We start from the raw sequence: 14569 nt of genomic DNA, 5'->3' as shown, positions 1-14569 counted from the left end.
ATTACTTCCTGGTCACTGTAGGCAGTTGAAATTGTGACTCAAATTAAACCAGTTTGGTGTACCAGCTAAACATGCTGTCCTGTAAAGTAATGAGGAAGGTTTTTTTTTTTTTAATTTTTTATATTTTTTTAGAGGGTTATTTTTATTTTTTAAAGTTTATTTACTTTGAGAGAGAGAGAGGGAGGGAGAGAGAGAATCCAAGCAGGCTCTGTTCTGTCAGCATTGAGCTTGACTCAGGGCTCAATCCCACAAACCATGAGATTGTGACCTGAGCCGAAACCAAGAGTCAGATGCTTAACCAGCTGAGCCACACAGGTGCCCCAATATGAGGAAGTCTTTTAAATGTGGTTCTGTCTTAGACTTTATCTGATGATGATTAAAACATAGTTTAAGGTATGGATCCAGGGGATGGTATTATAATACATTCAGAAAGTGCTGAATTAGTCTGTATAGAACAACATAATGAAAAAAAATTACTCCTAGGTACATAATCATGATGATGATAATCAATGATTTTTGTGGCCTTGGATCGTTGGGTTCAGTTTGCTCTAAAGATGTGATAAAAGTATTACTTACTATTTATGTTTTCATGAAGTAGGTAAATCTCATTTGTATAACATGAGATATGGAATATCTTTCTATTTTATAGTAAAACTACACTTTTAGTATAGTTTTTGGAGGGGTTGTGATAAATTTGGAGGTCTTTAGGGTAATCATATCCTTGCTGCTTCTGGCTGGGTGTGCAACAGTGTTGAAGAGGTAGGCTGGAATACAGAAATTGGGAATTTTGTAGAGCGAGATTTAGGGTCAACCCAGTATACATGATGAGTTTATGATTAATCTTGGCTTTGGTATGTCACTGTTGTTGAGTCTCAGCTCAGGTAAAATGAAGGTGGGACAAGTGCAAAGAAATTTTTGCTAAGTCCTAGAAGTGATTTGAATTTCTGTTTATTTTTCCCAAATAAAATTATATTTCTCTGTTTTTTCCCTTCTTGTTGATTTTATTTTGTTTTTTCTTTTATAATCTTAATAATGCTGTGACTGTGCATTTTCTTTACTTAAGCCCTTTAAAGTTTTTTTGTTGTTGTTGCCATTTACACTGTCTTTCCAGTTCGATTTCTGTTCTTGTCTTTTTTTTTAATTGTTCATTTATTTATTTTGAGGGGGGGAGATGAGTGGGGGAGGAGCAGAGAGAGAGGGAGAGAGTATCCCAAGCTGCATTGGCAGTGCAGAGCCTGAGTGGAGCTCGATCCCACAAACTGCCAAATCATGACCTGAGCCGAAATCAAGAGTCAGACACCCAACTGACTGAACCACCCAGGTGCCACTCTGCTCTTGTCTTAATGCCTTTCTGCTCTCTTTATTTTATTTTATTTTATTTTATTTTATTTTATTTTATTTTATTTTATTTAAACTTTATATCATTAGTCCTCTCTACACCCAACATGGGGCTTGAATTCATGACCCAGATATCAAGAATTGCATGTTCTTCCCACTGAGCCAGCCAGCTCCCCCCGGCCCCGCCTTCTGCGCTTTTTAGATTTATTTTGCTTATATGCTATCATTTATTATCCATTGAGCTCTTACAATGTGCTAGTCATTGTACGAGGTAGGACAGTAATGTTAAGGAAGACAGACTATTGTACTTGAGTTGGAAATTGTATTTCTATTTCTATTTCTGTATCTAAAAGTCTCTTCGATGTTTCTTTCTTCTGTTTTTTAAGACCTCTTAATACAAGTAATTCTGTTGATTTGATACTATATGTACAATGATTGTTAAGAATATTTTTTAAACCAGTGACCTTCAAATGGATATTCATACCACTTGAGTTTCACAAAGCCTTCCCATGAATTTCAGGTTTGCAGATGACAGTAGTTTTTAGAGAATTTGTTCCTAAATTTCTCTGCTAAAATATGTACTTCCTCCTAAAATTGAGTTGCCTGCTGTCAAGGTCTTTGCAGTTTCTTGTTTTTCATAACTTCTCTTTCATAACTGCCATTCTTCCTTTTTACAAAAGAAAAGTTTATTTTTATTTATTTTTAATTTTTTAATGTGTTATTTATTTTTGATAGAGCAGGGGAGGGGCAGAGAGAGAGGGAGACAGAGGATCAGAAGCAGGCTCCGTGCTGACAGCAGATAGCTTGATGTGGGGCTTGAACCCACAAACCAAGAGATCATGACCTGAGCTTAAGTTGGACACTTAACTGACTGAGCCAGGTGCCCCAGAAAAGTTTATTTTTTTATCCATTTTATTTTTACAACAGTGCATTCCCCAGAGTATAGAAAAAGCTTGAAGGCATCAAAGGACAGTTTGAAATATTAGTCTCTGAAAAGCCTACTCAAACTAAGATATAAACTTGCATCTTATTTATATATTTGCATGATTTTAAGTAAGGAGATAAAAGCATGAGTGTTTACTTTCTACAGATCAACCTTAAACTTTAAGTAAAACATTTTCCTGGGGTTCCTGGGTGGCTTAGTCGGTTAAGTGGCTGAATCTTGGTCTTGGCTCAGGTCATGATCTCACCATTCGTGAGATCGAGCCCCACATCAGGCTCTGCACTGATATCAGGGAGCCTCCTTGGGATTCTGTCTCTCTCTGCCCCTCCCCAGCTCGTGCTCTCCCTCAAAAATAAACTTAAAAACAAACCCACAACCTCTTGGGGCACCTGGGTGGCTCAGCATCCAACTCGTGGTTTCAACTCAGAGTTCTTGAGTTCAAGCCCCTCTTTTGCAAAATAAATAAATAACACCAAAAACTCTTAAATAAAAGATTTTTGTGATTATCAGGAGATATATTTTCAGTAGCTTTGCCAAGGCTACTAGAAAGTTTAAATCTATTTTTTTCTTTATATATTTATTTTTGGGGAGAGAGAGAGAGAGAGAGAGAGAGCGTGCACACACAAATGAGGGAGGGGTAGAGAGAGGGAGACAGAGGATCCAAAGCAGGCTCTGCACTGTCACTGTAGAGCCTGATGCAGGGCTCGAACCCACAAGCTGCGAAATCACAACCTGAGCCAAAGTCTGACTCTTAATTGACTGAGCCACCCAGGTGCCCCGTAAATCCGTTTTTTTTTTGTTTTTTTTTTTTTCACTTTGGGAGTTTATTGCTTAGTAGGAATAAAGAATTACTTCTTTGTTTTCTATTCATTCCTACTATACAGAGTTGTGTTTCAGCATCTGGAGATTATTAATGTTCTATAAATATGCATATAATTATTAACATATATTTTAAGCCCCACACTTGCTTGATAGCCTTTTTTTGCTGTTGATTTCCAGTGAGCTCTGCCTCATCCCAGTACCATATATACATGATCTATTTTTTTAAGAAAGAGCCTTGGGGCGCCTGGGTGGTGCAGTCGGTTAAGCGTCCGACTTCAGCCAGGTCACGATCTCACGGTCCGTGAGTTCGAGCCCCGCGTCAGGCTCTGGGCTGATGGCTCAGAGCCTGGAGCCTGTTTCCGATTCTGTGTCTCCTTCTCTCTCTGCCCCTCCCCCGTTCATGCTCTGTCTCTCTCTGTCCCAAAAATAAATAAACGTTGAAAAAAAAAAATTTAAAAAAAGAAAGAGCCTCAATCTGGGGCAACTGATGGGCTCATTCAGTAGAGCATTGGACGGTTGATCTCAGGGTCATGAGTTCAAGCCCCACGTTGAGTATATAGCTTACTTAAAAAAAAGAAGAAAAGCATCAATCTCATTAAGAGATATATATCCATAAAATTTTACTTTTATCAAAACATGTGTTTGTTATGCTCAGTTCTGTGGTCATACTAATTGTAATTAATCAAACCAGGAGAAATTTAAAGTATTTTTAAGAGTCTTGTGTTCACTGAAAGTTTTAGAACAATGCAAATTAATATGCATATTTTTATTGCAGAAAAATAGGACAAGGTGAACTTTTTTTTCTTAAGTTTTTATTTATTTATTTATTTTAAGAGAGAGAGTGTGCTAGTGGGGAGGGGCAGAGAGAGAGGGAGAATTCCAAGCAGGCTCCATGCTGGCAACACAGAGCCAGACGCCGGGCTGGAAGTCATGAAACTGTGAGAACAGGACCTGAGCTGAAATCAAAAGTTAGACGCTTAATTGATTGAGCTACCCACATGCCCCAGGATAAGGTGAACTTTTAAGCATAAAAATATGATAAAATTTTGGAGGAAGTGGAATGTATTTCTTTTCATGGAGATGGGAGATATCAAATAGCTATGGCATTTAGACTCTAGTGGACAAGTTTGAGAGTAATGGAACAGTTTTATTTGAAAATGGCAGTATTTATTTATTTTTAAATATTTATTTATTTTGAGACAGAGAGAGCAAATTTGAGGAGGGAAAGGGCAGAGAGAGAGAGGGAGGGAGGGAGAGAGAAAATCCCAACCAGGTTCCGCTCAGTGCAAAGCCCATTTTGGGGCTCCATCTCATGAACTGTGCGATCGTGACCTGAACTGAAATCAAGAATTGGATGCTTAACTGACTGAGCCACCCAGATGCCCCTGAAAATGTCAATATTTATAATATTGAAATGAGATTCTTTGCTGTAACTGTTGAAACTTCTGATGAAAAATTTTGATGCCCAGGTAACTGGTTAAACAGTATTTCTCTGTGTATCTGTCTGGTTATTTCCAGAAGAGATTAGCATTTGAATTGGTGAACTGAGTAAAGCAGAAGGACCTTCCCAATGTGTTGGGCCTCATCCAATCCTCTGAAGATTTTGAAGAAAAAAGGCAAAGGAAGGTTGAGTTCCCCCTCTGCCTAACTGTTGGACTGGGACATCAATCTTCTCCTGCCGTCAGTGTTCCTAGTTCTTAGTTCTTACCTAGACTGGAATCTACACCATTGGCCCTTCAGCTCTTGGGCCACTGAACTATACCACTGGCTTTCCTGGGTCCCCAGTTTGCAGATGGCAGATTGTGGGACTTCTCAGTATCTGTAAATCAGTCTCTCTGTCTCTCTCTCTGTCTCTCTCTCTCTCCTTTTTATGTGTGTGTATAAAACCTATCAGCTCTCTTTCTCTGGAGAACCCGGAATAATAGAACTGTTGTCACCAGAACCTGTGAGTTTGAAGGAGGTGTTCTCTGGGACTGGAAATCAGATCTCTCAAGAAGGGGTACATTTTAGCTGGATTAGACTGCTGGGGCATTGCAGCTGGTGCTCAGACTCTTAGTTGGGAGGGATGCAGCCAGACAGGTGCACGTGGCATGGCCCTGCAGGTGAGGGAGCACAGCGGGGCTAATATTCCTACTGCCAAGGAGGCACAGCAGAGCAGGTGGCAGGGCCAGCTGAGAGAAGCTTGGGGCCATGGTTTGCTGCTGCTGCTGCTGGAGCCACACTCTTGACAGGAACTGGAAGGAAGAGTCCTTTCTCTCATCCTGTCTCCAGGCTCCACCTGGGTTTCCCTTTTGCAGAACCTAACCAGAAGACAGCGGACTTGGAAGTTATAATTTACACATGAAAATGGAACTGGACAGAGTTTGGAAAGGTGTATTTGGAGCTGAGAGATAGTAAATAGCAGAATCTTTCTGGTCAGTCATTATCCATTTACATTTTCTCTCTTACAACATTAACATCTTTTTGCTTTTGCCTAGCAAGGTACAACCATCCCTTTTACAAAGATATTTCCATCTTTTTCCTCAAAAGAGAAGCCCAAAGTCTCAACAGTTCCATCGCCATCTCTGTGTGATGTTCTTTTATTTTTTTTTAAATTAATTAATTTTAATTTACATCCAAGTTAGTTAGCATATAGTGCAATAATGATTTCAAGAGTAGAATCCAGTGACTCATCCCCTACATATAACACCCAGTGCTCATCCCAACAAGTGCCCTTCTTAATGCCCTTTACCCATTTACCCATCCTCCTACCCACAACTCCAGCAACCCTCAGTTATTTTCTCTGTATTTAAGAGTCTGTTTTGTCCCCCTCCCTGTTTTTATATTATTTTTGTTTCCCTTCCCTTAACGTTCATCTGTTCTATATCTTTTTTTTAAAATTTTTTTAATGTTTATTTATTTTTGAGACAGAGAGAGACAGAACACGAGTGGGGGAGGGGCAGAGAGAGAGAGGGAGACACAGAATCTGAAACAGGCTCCAGGCTCTGAGCTGTCAGCACAGAGCCCAACGCGGGGCTTGAACCCAAGAACCGTGAGATCATGACCTGAGGCGAAGTCAGATGCCTAACCGACTGAGCCACCCAGGCGCCCCATCATCTGTTCTATATCTTAAATTGTGATGTTATTTTCTATTACTGAATCCCATCTGAATATTCTATAACATAAAGACTAAATTATAAAGTTAATAATAGTCCTTATTCAAAATAAAGAGGGATGATGAAGCGGAGGGGAAAAGTAAGTATATATTAATATATATGTAACAACCAAAGAAGAAAATTTTCATAACTGCTACAGTCCTGTGTGTTCATTCATATCTGGTATACGCTGTATGTTCCCTTTACCCTCAGTGGGCACCGTAGCCAGTCAAGGTTCTTTTCCTGGTGGAGGTAATCCATACCCTCATTCCCAAAGGGTCTAAACCTTTGTGGTCTGTCTAATGTGTTGCTGTAGTTTTACCTTAACTTTCACTACTGGATTTGAGAGTACTCAGAGGTACCTCAGAGAAGGCCTTGGGCTCCAGACATAGTGCTCTCTGTCTCAAATGTTAGAACAGCCACTCAGTTTACCCTGAGTAATTGGGAGCAATTGCCCCAGCAAAAACAATGATCCTTCCTTTGTTATTTCAATAGCATGTGAAGCTCTACATGGCAAATGGAAGTCTCATCTTCCAACTCCCTGGAACCATTGTTATGACCTTGTGGAAGCATTTCTTCTTTGGGAATTAAAACCTCTAAACCAACAACAGAATTTCAGGGATGGGAAGAAATTGTGGGAGATTGTAATTAATTGTAACAGTGGAGGAACCACTCTCCTTTCTACCCCTTGGTCCATGTATTCTGGCTGTGGAAGAAAGAGTACTCTTTATTAGTCTCTGGTCCCAAGAATAGCATACATCCTATAGAATAGTGCATTGACCTTTCACAGTGTTTGTTTCGCAACTGGAACTGCAGCTGAATCTTCAGTAGGCTGTTTTCAGCTCTGCTGCTTCTGAGGAATGTCATACCTGGCAAGACCAGCATACTCTGTGGGAATGACCTGATTGGTATACTTTTTTTAGCTGAGAAATGAGTTCCTTGATCAGAAGTAATGTGTAAAACATCCCTAAGTCAACAGATAGTCACCATATTTACTGTTGCTGCATAACAGATTGCTTCAAAACCTAATAGCTTAAAACAACAAACCTTTCATAATTTTTGTTTGTCATGAATATCGCTTAGCTGGGTGGTTCTGGCTCATTATAGCGTATGAGTTGCAATCAAGCCAAGCCACTGGGTGGAGCTACAGTCATTTCAAGACTTGAATGGAGTTGAAGTATCTACTTCCAACCTCACTCATGACAAAGTATTGCTTCCTTCCAGGCAGATAAACTGAGGGCTTCAGTTCCTGGCTATGCCACATGGGCCTTCCCACAGGGCTTCTCACAACAAGGCTGCTTGTTTTCTTGGTGTGAGTAGAGAGAGAGAAAGAGCAAGTGAAAGCCCCCAAAATGGAAGCCAAAGTCTTTATAACCCAATCTTAGAAGTGGTATTCCATTATTTCTTCCATATTCTATTAGTTAGAAGCAAGCCACTAGTCCAGCTCAAGGGCATGGATAACAGGAGTTAGGGATCCTTGGAGGCCATTTTAGAGGCTGCTGACAAGAGACATACAAGCAGAAACAGAGACCATTAGGGTTTTAGAATAGGTAACTCTTGGGGTATCTGGATGGGTCAGTGGGCTAAGCATCTGACTTGATTTCAGCTTAGGTCATGATCTTGCAGTTTTGTGAGTTCAAGCCCCGTTTTGGGTTCTGCACTGGCAGTGCAGAGCCTGCTTGGGATTCTCTCTCTCTTTCTGTCCCCTTGCTCATGTGCACACACATGTAAGTGCTCTCTCTCTCTCTCTCAATAAATCTACTTAAAAAAAAAAAAAGAACAGAGCTATTTCTTTTTTCAGAAATAGCTTTTGGTTTGCTACTAGGCCCTGATAGAGTTTGAACTTCTGTTCTGGGACATCTGGAGACCATATGACCTGAGCTTCCCATGATGAACTGGATGCTTTCTGACCCACCAAGATCTAAGGTTGGCTGAAGGCACCAGCGATCCAACATCAAGTGGGGATGATATAACTGAGATTAGATGCAGAATGAGGTTAGCTCTTGAAGATAAAAGCATGTTGCATAAGAGGTGGCTCAGTCTCCTGCACACCTACTCCTGCTACATTTCTGCCTCTTTACTAACCTATGGCCTTCCTCAGTTTACTGAGGAAGAAAAAGCTAAGGCCTAGTTTATAGATGGTTTTGCACAATGTGTTGGCATCAACTTGAAGCAGCATTACAACCGCATTCAAGAGTGGTCCAGCCAGACAGTAGTGAGGGAACATCCTCTCAGTGAGCAGAACTTTGAGCAGTACACTTGGTTGTCCACTCTGTCTGAATTGAGAGATAGTCAGAAGTGTAAATAAACTGATTGACAGCTTGGCTGAAATGTTGGGGACTGAGAAAAGATTTGGCAGATGGTAACGAAGAAGATGGGGGAAGAGGCATGTGATGAAACTTTCAGAATGAGCATAAAGTGTGAAAAAAAGTTGTGCCCCATGTGAAGACTAAGCAAAGGACATCCACATGGGGGAGACTTTCAATAACCTTGTGGACAAAATGAACTGTGTGTGTATGATAGTCAGCCTTTTTCTATAGTTACCTTAGTCCTTGCTCAGCAGCCACAGTAGTAGGGATAAAGTTATGTGTGGGCCCAACAACATGGACTTCCGTCAGCAAGGCTGGCCTTCCCTCACTCACTGTTGAGCACCTAACTTGCCAACAGCAGAAACTTACAGTGAGCCCTCTATACAGAACCTTTCCCCAAGAAAGACCAGAAAACCACCTCATGGTTGATCACAATGGAGCATCAATGTATCCTCACTTGGAAATAACTTATTAAGGATATGGATTTGCCTTTCCTGACCACAGTGCTTCTGCCAATATAACTCTCCTTACACTAATGGAAGTTTGACACAGTATTGCTTCTGACCAAGAAGCTCATTTCTGAGTCATCCTTATGTTAGGAAAAGGCAGCTTTCTTTAAAGAAGGAAAGGAAGGAAAGAAGGAAGGAAGAAAGAAAGGGAGGGAAGAAAAAGGAAAGGAAGAAAGGGAGAGAAAGATGAAAGAAACGAAAGAAAAAAAGAAAAAGAAAGAAAACAAAAGAAAAGGAAGAAAGGAGGGAAGAAAGGGAAAGAGAAGGAAATGGAAGGAAGGAAGGGAAGGGAAAACGCAGAAAGGTAATATTTCAAAATGTTAAAAGTCACTGTCTAATGGAAATTAGGGTGATATATATATATATCGTTTTTTCTATATCCCAAATTACAATGTATCTGGAATAATATATTGAAATATAAAGGCCATTTTTTTCTATAGCCCAAATTACAATGTATCTGGAATAATATATTGAAATATAAAGGCCATTGAAGGTAGTTTTTAAACTTCATTCCTGAAAGATTTCAGTTTCCTGACTGAGAAAGGATACTCTATTGGAGGCTACTCTATATTAATCATGATTTCAGTTCTATTCTTTTCAAATCACTCAGGCACAGACTATTGCAGTCTTAGCCCATGATATTTCTCTATAATGCTAGTGATTCTCAAACGTCTGTGAATACAAGGATCTTCAGGGAGACATAAAATACAAACAAACTCCCTCTGCCCAGGAAATTCTGACTGGGTCATTCTGGGTGGGACGCAGGAATCTGTATACAGTTGACTCTTGAACAACTCAGGGTTGAACTGCACAGGTCTACTTAGATATTTTTCAATGTTACTTTGTTGCATGAATAGAGTATATAATACATGTAACATATAAAATACTTGTTAATTGACTTTTTCTGTTATTAGTAAAGCTTCTGGTCAACAGTAGTTAAGTTAGTAAAGTTTCTGGGGAGTCAAAAATATACGCGGATCTTCAACTGCATAGGAAGGTATCGGTATCCCTAACATCACCCACCCCCAGAAAAGAAAAGGCAAGACCCCCAAGCGAGTGATCCTTGTCTAGATGGTCCACATAACATGATTTAAAGAATACTGCTTTGGATTTATAGGAGGCTCCAAGGCTGAGGAAAATCTAGGAAGAATTCAAGTAAGACTGAGGGGAAATACAGGTGCAAATTGTTACTCTGTTGTCAATAGGATCAGATTCCAGAAACACAAGTAGAAAGACAACCCCAAATCCTATTTGCCTTTGGTTCGCATTGATTCAAAATGGAGCACGTCACTGCACTCACATTACCAATCTAGGGATACAGAACAAGTCTCTATCTGCATGAGAAAGGCTGCGCAACAGAATGGGCGCTATCAGATTGCTCTTTCACGACCATATCACAGCTCCCTCCTAAACCAGTGGAAACAGATAGATCTGAGTTTGAATGCTAGCGTCATCATTATTAGTTGTTGGTTTAGGTGAAATTACTAAGCCCTCAGAGCCTTGGATTTTTCATGGGAAAAATATTTTTGAGCTTTTACAGAAGTGTGACTTAAATTGAAATACATAATCATTCTAGACTTCAGTTCTTTTATAGAATAAAGAGGACTAGAATCTCTGCTACTCTCTTCGGCTCTGACATCCTTTGTGTATTTTACTAGAATCCTATTTCTATTATAAACTAAGGGAAAACATTCAGATGAGACTTGCAGAAAACATAAAATCACACTGTTGAGATAGAAGTCATTGAAATAATTGTTTCCTTGGCAGAAAAACTTGAAATAACCAGTGTATATTCCTCAATTGAATAATGACAGATAAGGCAATGATTATTACTTCAGGTGAAATGAGACTACATGGTGAAAATGTAGGGTTTCCCGAACTGAAGGCAATCTTTGGCCCAGACCCCTAAATGCTGCCTTATCAGATAAATCCTGTGAATGTCCTCAGTGGACTTTCTCATGGAAAAAGAGTGTCCAGTGATGAGAAACTGGAGTTCTGTCACAGTGACCCTGAAGTTAATGGCTGCAAAGCAGGGTGTATGAAGAGTGGGTGATGCTAAATTCCTAAGGAGCCTTTGAGCTAAAATAGGGCATGGCATCTCATCTCACTCCTGATAGGTCTCAGATTTCCCTCCTGTCTCTGTCACCACCAGAGAATACAAAGGGGAAAGATTTTCCTATCAGAGGCCAGGAGCCTAGAGTCCTGCCTTTTCCCACTTTCTCATACTTTGCTGGCACTGACCTTGTCCCCTCCAGCACACATTGTTTAGGTTTATGTAGACATCTATAAATATTGCATAGTGGGGATTCTGAGGCACAAACTCTCCATAGTTGAGATTTTTTTCTCAAGTGCACTTCACATCATTCAGTTGGCTTTGTATAGTTATTAAAACTCCCAGTTATGCATACTTGTCAAACAGACTCACAGGTTTAAAGTATCAAACAGATAGTCTTCTTGGCATTCCACTTAGCCAAGTGGTCTCTATATGGACCCGACCCTTGGGCGTGTAGTTAGCTGATGGTCCTTTCCCCTCTCTGTACTATGGGACTTCCTGTTTGGTGGAGGACCTCCCCTCTCTGAGGTGGCAGATAGCATCATTGAACAGACAGTAAGTAAGCCAGGTTCAAGAAAAGGCCAAGAAGGAAGCACAATAGAAAATGGAAGGGCTACTCTCAAGTCACACAGTGGGAAAAAGTTCGTGACCGTGAAGATTCATGGAACAATTGCAATTCAAACCAGGAAAGCACGCAGGAAACTAGAAGCAGACACAGAGCACCACAGACCAGAAGACCTAGGAACAGAGCTGAAGCCTACTTCAGAAAGGAAGCACCACATAGTGTTCTCTTTTTGTTGTCTTGCTGAATTTTTGTTGTATGAGGGATCCAGTTGGCATACTTTCCCAGGTAGCCTGGTCCAATGCAAAGCTGAAAAAGTTACCTTGCCTCCTCTGAAAGAACTTGATTCCATCCAGATCTATACTGTTCTAAATTCTAATAATGTGTCTGTACATTATTTTCTGTCTCCTATTTATTCAGGCAATCATAGTGTCTGTGAGTAGTACCTCTTTTACCATCATGTTTTAAGCAATTATCTATTGAAAAAGAGGATTAACATGAAAAATATGAATAATGAAGAATTTGAGGCTTCTGTTATAAGGCTCCATCAACGTAGACAACTGTTTTCATTGCTCACATTTGCCAAGATGGAGATCATGAATGGTCATGAAATTGTAGCCAAAGAGGTTCTTTAATAATTACTCTAAGATTCTCAAAGACTATAAGTTCTGATTCTCTAAACTCCCTTTGATGTCATTAAGGCAGACGTAACAGCAGGAATGACAAATTTCCCACAAAAGAGAAGCAGAAGCCTTTTTAAAAAATTTTAATGTTTATTTATTTTAGAGAGAGAGAGAGAGAGAGCATGAGTGGGAGAGGGGCAGAGAGAGAGAGAGGGAGACACAGAATCTGAAGCAGGCCCCAGACTCTGAGCTGTCAGCACAGAGCCCAACGCGGGGCTTGAACCCACCAACCATGAGATCATGACCTGAGCTGACACTTAACTTACTGAGCCACCCAGGTACCCCAGAAGCCTTTTTAAATAGGGGCCAAAGTCTTAGAGATATGGTTTATCCATGTTTCGTTTCGTTTCGTTTCGTTTCGTTTCGTTTCTTTTTTTTTTTTTTTTAATCCCCAGGTGTCTGCTGAAGCAGGGCCTGAGCCTCTAGCCCTATATAGCTAAGTGGATATTTTGACAGATTAAAGGTATCTTCTCTCCCCATCAAGCAGGACTCTAGTTCTGTGACCCTACAGAATAAGGAACTGCTTATGTTCAATAGGAAGAGGCAGGGTAAGAGAATGAGGGAAGCAAGCAGGTTCAGCAGAGGGAAGTGCAGCTGAAAAACAACTCTGAATTGTGGTAAAGATGGAAGGAAAGCAAACAGTGAAGATGATTACGTTTTCATGAAACATAACATTTAATGAAAACAGTAAAGGTTAAAAAATACAAAATGAAGTCATCCATGGTTCAACCACCATTGGGACTTAACATTTAAAAAAAAATTTGGGGTGGGGCACCTGGGTGGCTCAGTCGGTTGAGCATCCGACTTCGGCTTAGGTCATGATCTCACAGCTTGTGAGTTCGAGCCCCGCATTGGGCTCTTTGCTGACAGTTCAGAGCCTGGAGCCTGCTTCAGATTCTGTGTCTCCCTCTCTGTCTATCCCCTGCTCACACTCTGCCTCTCTCTCAAAAATAAATATTAAAAAATAATAATAAAAATAAAATTGTTTAATTTATTTGAGAGAGAGAGCAAGCAGAGGAGGGGCAGAGAGAGAATCCTAAGCAGGCTTCACACTGCCAGCACAGAGCCCAATGCAGGGCTTGAACCCACGAACCCTGAGATCATGACCAACCTGAAATCAAGAGTGGGACACTTAACTGATTGAGCCACGCAGGTGCCCCAGGACTTACATTTTTGAATGAATATTAAAGTAGAGACAGATAAGTAAACATTTGAAAAAATAAAATTGGGATCACAGTCAATACAGGTGTGTCTAGCTTTCCCCCCTATTTATAAATCATGAACATTTCCTCATGTGAGTAAACATTCTTTAAAAATGTTGTATCCAAATCTGATAATCCAAAACAGAAGCAGAGTTCACCAAGCAAGACCAATGTGACATCTAGGCCACAGATGAGTCTAATTCTCTTAGGGTGAGCAGGACTAGAAAAGATACCAGAGTAAGCAGAGATGAAGGCTGTATTGTTCTTCAATGGACACGGAGTCTTCCCAGGCTCCACCCCAAGATGCTGTGAGAGACTGGAGCCACTCCTTGAAAGGAGACTTTGTGCCCTTGTCTGTGCTCTGGATTTAACTCTTCCCTGAATGAAAGTCCTAGACCTGAGACAAAGACACAGCTCTTCTGGTAAGGAAAGAGAAAACAAGGAATATGATAAAAGAGGAAAAGAAAGAGGTGAAGCTGAAGGAAAAAAAGAAGGAAAGAACAAACTTAGAAGAGATAGTGAAGCCTGCCCTGTATAATTTTTGCTTAGTTTGTTGTAAGAGAACAGATGACAATGAAAACCTTGATAACAACTGGAAAACTAGGCAGTTTTGCTAGGTCTGACTTTGTTATACAGAGTCTCCCCTAGAAACTTGAGCAGTAAAAGTCATCTTCATGTAAATGGGAGGCAGCATAAGGTCATTGAGTGATAATGTCAATTAATCATTCTCATGTCTCATAGCCAATGCTGCCTTCTTTCTATTAAAAAAAAATTTTTTTTTAGTGTTTATTCTTAGAGAGACAGAGCATGGGGGGGGGGGGGGGCAGAGCGAGAGAGGGACACAGAATCTGAAGCAGGCTCCAGGCTCTGAACTGTCAGCACAGAGCCCAATGCGGGGTTTGAACTCACCAGCTGTGAGATCATGACTTGAGCCAAAGTGAGGCACATAACCGACTGAGCCACCCAGGCTCCCCGACAATTATTCTTGAATGGTGGGAAGTCTCAGTAGAAGAT

The sequence above is a fragment of the Prionailurus viverrinus genome, chromosome C1 (assembly GCF_022837055.1).
Source record: "Prionailurus viverrinus isolate Anna chromosome C1, UM_Priviv_1.0, whole genome shotgun sequence".
Lineage (NCBI taxonomy): Eukaryota > Metazoa > Chordata > Mammalia > Carnivora > Felidae > Prionailurus > Prionailurus viverrinus.
Note: the sequence above shows the minus strand (reverse complement) of the source record.